At 40.0% G+C, this 9,141-nt stretch overlaps 1 long non-coding RNA gene across 1 annotated transcript; it reads right to left on the bottom strand.

The window, feature by feature from the left end:
• Window positions 1–2,201: 2,201 nt before the first annotated feature.
• LOC135241783 (uncharacterized) lies at window positions 2,202–8,914 on the bottom strand. Its single transcript, XR_010326110.1, has 3 exons — window positions 8,735–8,914; window positions 2,440–2,650; window positions 2,202–2,320 (listed from the first exon to the last, which is right to left on the bottom strand). It is a non-coding gene; the product is annotated as an uncharacterized LOC135241783 (long non-coding RNA).
• Between the last annotated feature and the right edge of the window lie 227 nt (window positions 8,915–9,141).

The following is a 9,141-nucleotide window of genomic DNA, read 5'->3' as shown; positions in this document are numbered from 1 at the left end:
GTGAGGTAATATATTGTAATTCAATTAGCAAAATACAGACTTTTCGCTGACTCACATTGGACATTGAGAATACACAGTGTGTGCACTGACATGCATTTACCAAACCACATACTGTCCACCTGCCCACAAGACTCAAGCTCGGCACTGAACCTTTGTACCACTCCTTGTTGGAAATTTGCCAACTGGTACTTTGCATGTCCTTCATAACATTTCTCATTAAAAGGACCAAGTCAAAAGAATATTTTATCTTGATGCTATATGACAGGGTACTTTCAGCTAATGATGCTAGTATTCACACTACGCAATACAATGAGGCAAGCTCCACAAAATTACTCATGTTATACCAAAATTAAATATCCCTTTAACGTGATCACTGTTGTATCTTTCCCTTTTCTGAAGGTTTTGCTACTCTCCTGAATCTATGTCTTTCCACTTCCATTAAAAAGCAGAAGTAATCATAATTTCTGAATGGGATAAACTTGCCCAAATGGAATTTGCTCAGCTCGAGGACAGAAACAAAATGTTCGCAACTTAATGTCCATTTTTGTCAAATCCCTGGTTCAGTTATTGCCTCAGAATGAAAAGCTTGTTTAGTTTTTGTCCTGTTTAGCTAAAGAATGGAGCTTTACAAGCATCCTCAGCCTCTTCAATTAATTTATTATTGCTCACACACCTTGTAGACCTGACAGGACTCTTTGGTTTATAGTCCTCTTTGACTAGATGTTTTGTATTGACAATATTGATTTTTCTCCCGACTTCATTTTAAAGTCAGTATTGCATGTTCTTTTTACAGAATGCATATTGACAGTGGGATTTTGCCCAGTGGTGTTATTACGGATCATAGACCCGTGCTGACCCTTAATAAATAAAGATTGATTACTTGAATTTTGTTTTTAGTCGCTGTTGGTTCAGTCTTTAGCTGATCACACAAAAGATGGAAAATCAATGTTTCTTTTCAAACTGAGGTATGTGGACTCATTTGTGCCTGATGTCTTCTGAGCAAGAAGCACATTCCACACCATGTAAAAAAACGAAATTTCAATCCATGGGTGTCTTAATAGCACCACGTATGTCAATTTTCACAGTACATGGTGATGTACTGTGGGGCATGAGCAAAGTAACAGAAAGGCTTCCCAGAGAGCAAGTAAATGGCCTGATCTTGTGTCCCTCCCCCAGAAGGATGCTTTGAAAGAAAAGGGATTTCTATTAGGATGGAGGTTGACCCACAGTCATTTATTTCAGAAGCTGTTTTGCAATGTGGGCAGCGCAGTGGTGCTGCAGATAGCATTGTTGCCTCAGAGCAAGAAGGCCCCTTCTGTGTGGAGTTTGCGTGTTCTCCCCGTGTCTGTGTGGGCTTCCTCCAGGTACTCCAGCTTCCTCCCACAGTCCGCATGTATGCAGGACTGGCTGATTGGAGAACATAAAAGGCCCGTAGGTATGCGTGTGTGAGTGAATGGTGTGAGTGCCCTACAATGGATCGGTGACCTGTCCAGAGTGTATTCCTGCCTCTTGCACAATGCATGCTGGGATAGGCTTTAGCCCCCCCCCCCCCCCTTGTGACCCTGACCAGGAATAAGTGCTCAGGATAATGGATGAATGTGTGTAGGGTTACACAAGTCAGAAATCACATCACGCCTTCAACCATGTCTCGAAGTCCTAGCCAAGCCATTTTCATTAACCTCTTGTCACACTTTGTTCTTTTCTATTAATGTGTGGATGTTAACAACATGGGCAGTGTAACTTCAGATCAGGGATGGAGCTAAAAATAAACTTAATTTAGTTTTAAGCTGTGTCACCCATGGATAATTTATCAAAACGTTTAACTGTAACTTTTAATTGCTAATTAAAAATTTATGTTTGCTCCAATATACCTCTAAAGTCATTGGACATCCATGCCTAAATCTTGTGGTGGAAATGACAAAACAAACCACATCTGTGCCAGTTTTTTAATTATAGTCAGATAAATAGGATTAAGAATAATCTTTGCCAAAAAATTGGTTTAATTAACTGGGCCATTGTGTTCTAAAATGTCTGTTGCTCATTTAGAGAAGATGGTACATTTCTCAGCTTGCATTTCTCAGTCATTTCCAAAATATTTTTAATGAGGGTGAGAATGTTTAAATCATGAATTTCAGAGGTACTGTTTTGTTACTGTACAAATCACTTCTAACCACAAAATGATATACCTTGTGAACATAGTTTACATTATTTCTATATACAACCCAGCAGCACTCAAAAGGTTGCACTGTAAACATATTATCACACAGGTTTCAACAGTTTCAGTAAACTGTTATATATAGTTGACCATGACCGGATGCATCTGCAAAAAAAAAAAGCCATCTGTTGCCATATGCAACTGGGACAATAGGTTAATGGCAGTCTTGGAACAGAAAACAAAGAAGTGTATAGATGTATCCTACATAAATTAAAATCATTCACCATTTAAGTGATTCATTATCCATCCATCCATCCATCTATCCATGTTCTGAACCCTTTATTCCTGGTCAGGGTGAGGGATTGGGGGGAAGGGGGGGGGGGGGGGCGATGGGTGTCTCGAGCCTATCTCAGCATGCAGTGGGCGAGAGGCAGGAATACACCCTAGACAGGTCGCCAATCCATCTCCGGGCCCACACACCATTGTGATTCAGCGCTGAGGAACACATCAGTTAAGGAATGTAATTATATGCACAGTTTAACATTCTACTGACAAATAACATCCCATAATGAGTTTGTTGGCACTGCAAGACACTGTGTTTACTGACATTTAGCTGTAAACTGTGTTGTAGAGCTGGCTGACAGGTTGGATGGAACACCAAGCCAAGCAACGAGGAGAAATGTGATCCAGGTTCTGGATCAGATATGCATCATGGTATACATTAAATCTATCAGCCAACAACCACATATGACACATCAACAGAATTCAAAATGTATCTGTGTTGTCAGTAGTCAAATGTAAATGTAAACAAGGCCCATATGCAGTTGCCATGCCATGTTAATTATATTTTAATTTCATTCTATTCAAAGAACTGAACTGAACTTTTACTGTTAAAAGGCCAGGTATCCTTCAAATTTCAAATTGATTAAATGAATATGGGTCTGATATTTTTTTCCCCACTAAAATGTTGTTTCTTCTATGCTGTCAAACATTTCACATGAGAAGAGAATACAGAACACAGACAGCTTACAGGAAGAAAGCAAAATGGGTCATTGTAATTACAAAGCAAAGCAAAGTGACAACAAAATAACTTGAACTTTCTTGTTCACTGTGCCTTTCCTACAGCACACTCTGTATGACAAAATTGTCCCTGGATTCTGCTGCATCATGCATTTTCATAAAACACAAGATGCAGAGCTTTGTCGTTCTCAGACAGAAGGAATCTTTTGCCAAATGCAAAAGCAAACCAGCAAAAACTGGTTCTTCAGAGTTCACAGTTAGACCTTCTATGAACAGTAACATGTCGGAGTTGCTCTTTGTTTCTGTGCATTGTAACCTCCGCAATCTACCAGCACTCTGGAAAGAATGGCCCATTTTAAATGGATCTTTGTGACTGGGAATCTATCCAGAGAAAGCAGCAGAGACATCAATCCACTGAGTTTAAGAATGTCATTTGTCAGTTGGGTTTTTAACCTTGTAACAACCCCATTTTCTTGATGAGAAGCTGTACATTTTGTGCTAGTACTGGTGCGTTACGATGTTGGAATTGTTATGTCTTTTCTAAGGTGCTGCCAATGCCAAGGACTGTGCCTCTGTCCAGTGCAATTACAACATAAGGTATCCCAGAAGATGGCTTGGCTGTTTTATTGAATCCTGTGGTTAATCGTCATCATAATTTGGCACTGTTATTTTTTATTCATTAACACTTCCTCATGACAAATTAGCGATTTGATTGAGCGCACTCTAATAAGGATGGTATTCAAACAGTCAGTCACTATTGTGTGCAAAGGGGCATGAAAAATACATGTAATTAAAAGATGACATTGTGGAAAGAGGCTTGTCACATTTTTGACAATGGCTGCCATTCGAACTTCACCACTCATTTCTTTGACAGTTGGTGGGCTGGAGATCACGAGACATGTTCCTTAACATTCCCTTCATGTTGCACTCATTGAATTCGTGCCCAAATGTACTGTACCCCAGAGCAAGATTCTTCAAGGTGCTTCAGTAAATAGACCCAGCTGTACAGCTGCTCCACAACCCTGCGACAATGTGTCTGCTGCACAAACTAAATATGAAGGCACATTTTAAATCGCTATTGTGTCTTGAATGCATTCCTGCTCAAGAACACTGATATTGGAATTTTGTATGTATTGACTAATGTGTTCACTGTCTTAATGTGTACATAGCACATGTATTTTATATTGTGATATTTTTTTTTCTTTGGTGTCTTTCCAGACAGATGGCACCCTAGGTCTACATCCCCTATACCTAGAACGGGGTCTGCATGTAGAGAGCATGAGGGTGATATGCCCTTGTATCCTCCTTTGGATGGTGTAAATTATTGTGTGTTGTGTAAGTTGTGTCCTCCTTTGTATGGTATTAATGATTGTGTGTTGTGTAAGCTGTGTCCTCATCTGTATGGTATAAATGATTGTGTGTTGTTTAAGTTGTGTCCTTGTCCGTATGGTATAAATGATTGTGTGTTGTGTAAGCTGTGTCCTCATCTGTATGGTATTAATGATCGTGTGTTGTGTTAGTTGTGTCCTCCTCTGTATGGTATAAATGATCGTGTGTTGTGTAAGTTGTGTCCTTGTCTGTATGGTATAAATGATTGTGTGTTGTGGAAGTTGTGTCCTCTGTATGGTATAAATGATTGTGTGTTGTGGAAGTTGTGTCCTCTGTATGGTATAAATGATTATGTGTTGTGTAAGCTGTGCCCTCCTCTGTATGTCTGTATGGTGTAAATGATTGTGTGTTGTGTAAGTTGTGTCCTTGTCCTTATGGTATAAATGATTGTGTGTTGTGTAAGCTGTGTCCTTGTCTGTATGGTATAATGTGTTGTGTAAGTTGTGTCCTCTGTATGGTATAAATGATTGTGTGTTGTGTAAGTTGTGTCCTCCTCTGTATGGTATAAATGATTGTGTGTTGTGTAAGTTGTGTCCTTGTCCTTATGGTATAAATGATTGTGTGTTGTGTAAGCTGTGTCCTTGTCTGTATGGTATAATGTGTTGTGTAAGCTGTGTCCTCCTCTGTATGGTATAAATGATTGTGTGTTGTGTAAGCTGTGTCCTCCTCTGTTTGTTTGTATGGTGTAAATGATTGCGTGTTATGCAAGCTGTCGCTGCCACCTGTGTACTCGAGGCCGTGCCAGCTGCAGGAGTTGACAGAAGCACACGCCCAAGCAATACGAATGACTCCCTTCTTCCTTAATGCCTATGTGGAGTGAGGCAAAGCTTTCATGGACTATGGTCCTGCCTGGGCTCAGAGAGGCTTGCTGTCTGCCCTTCACCTCAACCCCCACTGCTTCTCTGCTCACATCAGTTTGAGATATGACCTCCATCTCAGTGCCCCGGTACAGGAATACATGGTGCTTGTTTGACCTTTATAGGGCAGCTACACTGCAAATAATTTATGGGCAACAGTACTGTGCGTGTGAAACCTGCCACCAGGGACATGTTATATATAAAGTGCATGTTTCCAGGGCTGTCAAGTCTTATCTATTGGGATTGTTCTACAGTCACAATGACGCACAGAAAATAGCAGGTAAACATCTGTATGGTTATGGGTACATGATTATATATGGAATAATCATTTGGATTGATTTAATTAGTTTATAATTAATAGGATAAATTTGACAAAAGCACAGATCAGAAGCAATGTAGGCAGGCAAGAAGGAGGGATTGCACTGCTTATCTCTCTCTCTCTCTCTCATTTTATTGAAGACCCCCTCAGCTGTCCCGTCCATTACCAAACTCCCAGGCATTTTCCCAACAAGAACACATTTAAAGCTGCACTTTCAAAGAGCCGCTAAAGAATTGTTTAAATTTGTATTATGATGCATCATTTTATCATACTTCTGGTTTTAGATTTCATTATGTTTCAATATTGATGTTAGAATATTTAGTTAGAATATTTCTTGAATTCACTTCAATAAAACAGATGGTGATTATGCTGATGATGATGAAGGTGATGGTGTCCATGATTATGATGATTATTGATTATGATCATAATGATTATTATCATTTTATTTATTTATTATTTTTAGAACCCTATTGCTTTTGTTAGGATTCTTTTTTTCTTCCCTTTGTCTTCATATAGACTGGTATGGGTCAGGCTTACAAAACTTTGTAGACAGAAATCAAATATTATTCACAACAATAAATATTGAAGCCAATATTCCAGATATTATTTCATGCTACTTTGATGTACCAGCAGTGACAGCATGTTACTAGGATACATGTTTGTGAGTTGAAACAAGCTAAATAAACTTGATTGTCTTTCTATTTGGTGTCAGGTGTGATAGTTCAAGCACAGCAGTGTAAAATAATGGTTAGAGAATATAAGGTGGAGGTGTGATTCCAGGATAGGGCACTCTGTACCCTTCCATAAGGTACTTAACCTAAATTGCTTCAGTATGTAACCTGCTGTTTCAATGGATGCTATTGTAAATCTTTTGAAAGACTGTGCAAATCACTTTGCATATGAGCATTGACTAATGTAACTGCCAGTAATGTCTTGCAATAGATTCTCCATCACAGCTTAAATAATAACTTACAAATGTTTGTACATGACTCAAAGTATAAAGCACATACAATTTCTAGCCAGTGGGTTTAACATTTCAGGGATTTTGTGTTCAAATACTCGAATGACTGTGGTAAAACCAGACTGTGTTAACAGGTGACAAATTAAATGCGATGTGACTGTGGAACTGTGCAGTGTAGAAACTAAGGCCCTGCAGAAACCTTGAAAAACCCTCACCTTTCTCACTGACTGTTAGATCTCCATCAGATTAATGATCCGTTCTCCCTGTCTATTTTGTACCTGACCTTGTCCCCCCCGCTGTAGAAAACCAGCTCGATAAAGCATTTAGCCCCTAAATCCCTGGGATGGACGGATCAACGCACCCCCCCAGCTCTTTAGTCACAAGGCATGAAGGTGACATCTGAAGTGATTCAGCAGTAGTCAGGGAAGAACAGGATTCTAAATCTGTTGCATCGAAATTAAGACGTAGTTATTAGCCAGTCAGTCTGCAAATGGAATACACATATACCGCTTTCCAAAACATTAGTTGGCCACTGAGGATTCTAAGCATATCATCATGTACCAAAGAAGTATGTTACACCAGCAAATAGCACCACTAATAATTGATTCCCTGGCACTAAATGGGCGAACCAAAGGTTATCACACGTGGTTGTCATCAGAAGTGTTGTCAGGATTTGTAACTGAATCTCTGAATACTTTCTGACTTTAATGCAGGAGTTGCCAACCCTGGTCCTGGCAAGCTAGTGGGTCTGCTGATGCTCACCTTAAAAACAGCAACAGGTTTACACCCAAGAGGCTGATGTAAGATAGCTGTGTAATGAACTGTTAAACTGCTCAATTAATTGCTGAATAACTAGACAAAACACAAGAACTTGTAGCTTTCCAGGACCAGAGTTTGGAACCTCTGCTGAAGATATTGCTTCACGGAAGAGCATAATGACAAGAGACAAGCAAGAGAATAAAATCAATCTCCTTCTACACTGATGTCATTTCAGCTGTATCCATGGTGATTTTCCAGTTTTGTGGTCTGTGGCAGCAAAGCCCTCTTTCAGATCAAGTCCACACCAATGGCATGAATGAATTCATGGGAGACGAGGTCAATCCAATGTGAACTATTTGCTGTGTATTAAACCCTCAAATGGGTCCCAAGAAAATTCTGCAGGGTCGGTAAGAGATTACATAAAATGGCCACCTATCACACATGCACATACGCACACAGTGGTCAGAACAGAAATAGTTAACAGCCAGTATGAAATTCCGAGCCCGTAATTCATGCCTGCAAATCATGTTCTTTATCTAAATTTGTTCATTCCTGCCATTTGAATGTTCCCCTCTTATAACAATACATCACTTGTAAGAATTAAACTATCTGGGATAGGCACTGTTTTTTCAAGCAGATTACACTGTAGCTTGCTCTTAAATATTCAGTTTCGAGCAAGTGCAAGAAACGCTGGTCTTTGTGACAGCGATGATTAGAAATTCTTAGTTTCTCTTCCTCACAAAAGACCCGCTGTTGGCGCCAGTCAGTGAGAACTGAGTGTGGGGAGTGGAATAGGTGCAATTTAATTATAGACCTGTCGCAGGATCCCAGGATCCTCATCTTTCATACTGGCACTTCTCAATTTCCATTTTGACCACTCTATATGTGTGCGTGCATGTGTGAATGTGTGTGCGTGTGTGTATGTGTGGGTGTGTGTGTGTGTGTGTGTGTAAGTGTGTGTATGCATGCGTGTGTGTGTAGGTGTGTGTGCATGTGTGTAGGTGTGTGTTTGTGTGTGTGTGTGTACGTGTGTGTGTGCGTGCGTGTGTGTGTGCCTGTGTGTAGGTGTGTGTGTGTGTCTGTGTGCGTATGTGCGTGCATGTGTGCTTTATGTCTGTGCTGTATTCCCTGTTCTCAAACATTCGGGCTCAACTCCCTTCCATTTGCAAAAAAATTTAATAAATAAAAATTACAACAGAGCCCACCCTTTCTGCTCCCTGAGGAGATATCGACCTTCCAAGAAAGAGCTGACAAAAGGTGTACCCTTCACTTACCTTCCAGTTTTTCTTTGATCTCTCCAGACTCCCACTTGGCTCCGGGTGTTCCGAGTTGTCTAATTAATATCTATCCTTAATTATTACATTGCTAAAGGTTATAAACTATTCACTGATATAAACTTAGCAACACGTTGGTGGAGGTACTGAATTGTGTTAGGAGGCTTGAGAAAGATTTCAAAAAATAGACGCTGCAATTTTTTCTTCTTAATTACCTCCGCCTACAGAGTGTACAGGGTCATGTTTTCGCCCTGTTCCGCCTCCGTCTGTTTGTCTACCTATGGTCGCAGAATATCTACAAAAGTTGTGGATGGATTTGCATACAGTAAAACTTTGTTGAAAGCTTGGTCATGGGACAAGGAAGGGTGTGATAGTGGCTGTGGCTTTTCACAAAAAAGCATAGAGCT

Source organism: Anguilla rostrata, chromosome 1, assembly GCF_018555375.3.
Source record: "Anguilla rostrata isolate EN2019 chromosome 1, ASM1855537v3, whole genome shotgun sequence".
NCBI lineage: Eukaryota > Metazoa > Chordata > Actinopteri > Anguilliformes > Anguillidae > Anguilla > Anguilla rostrata.
Note: the sequence above shows the minus strand (reverse complement) of the source record. Positions and strands in the feature narration are given on the sequence as shown.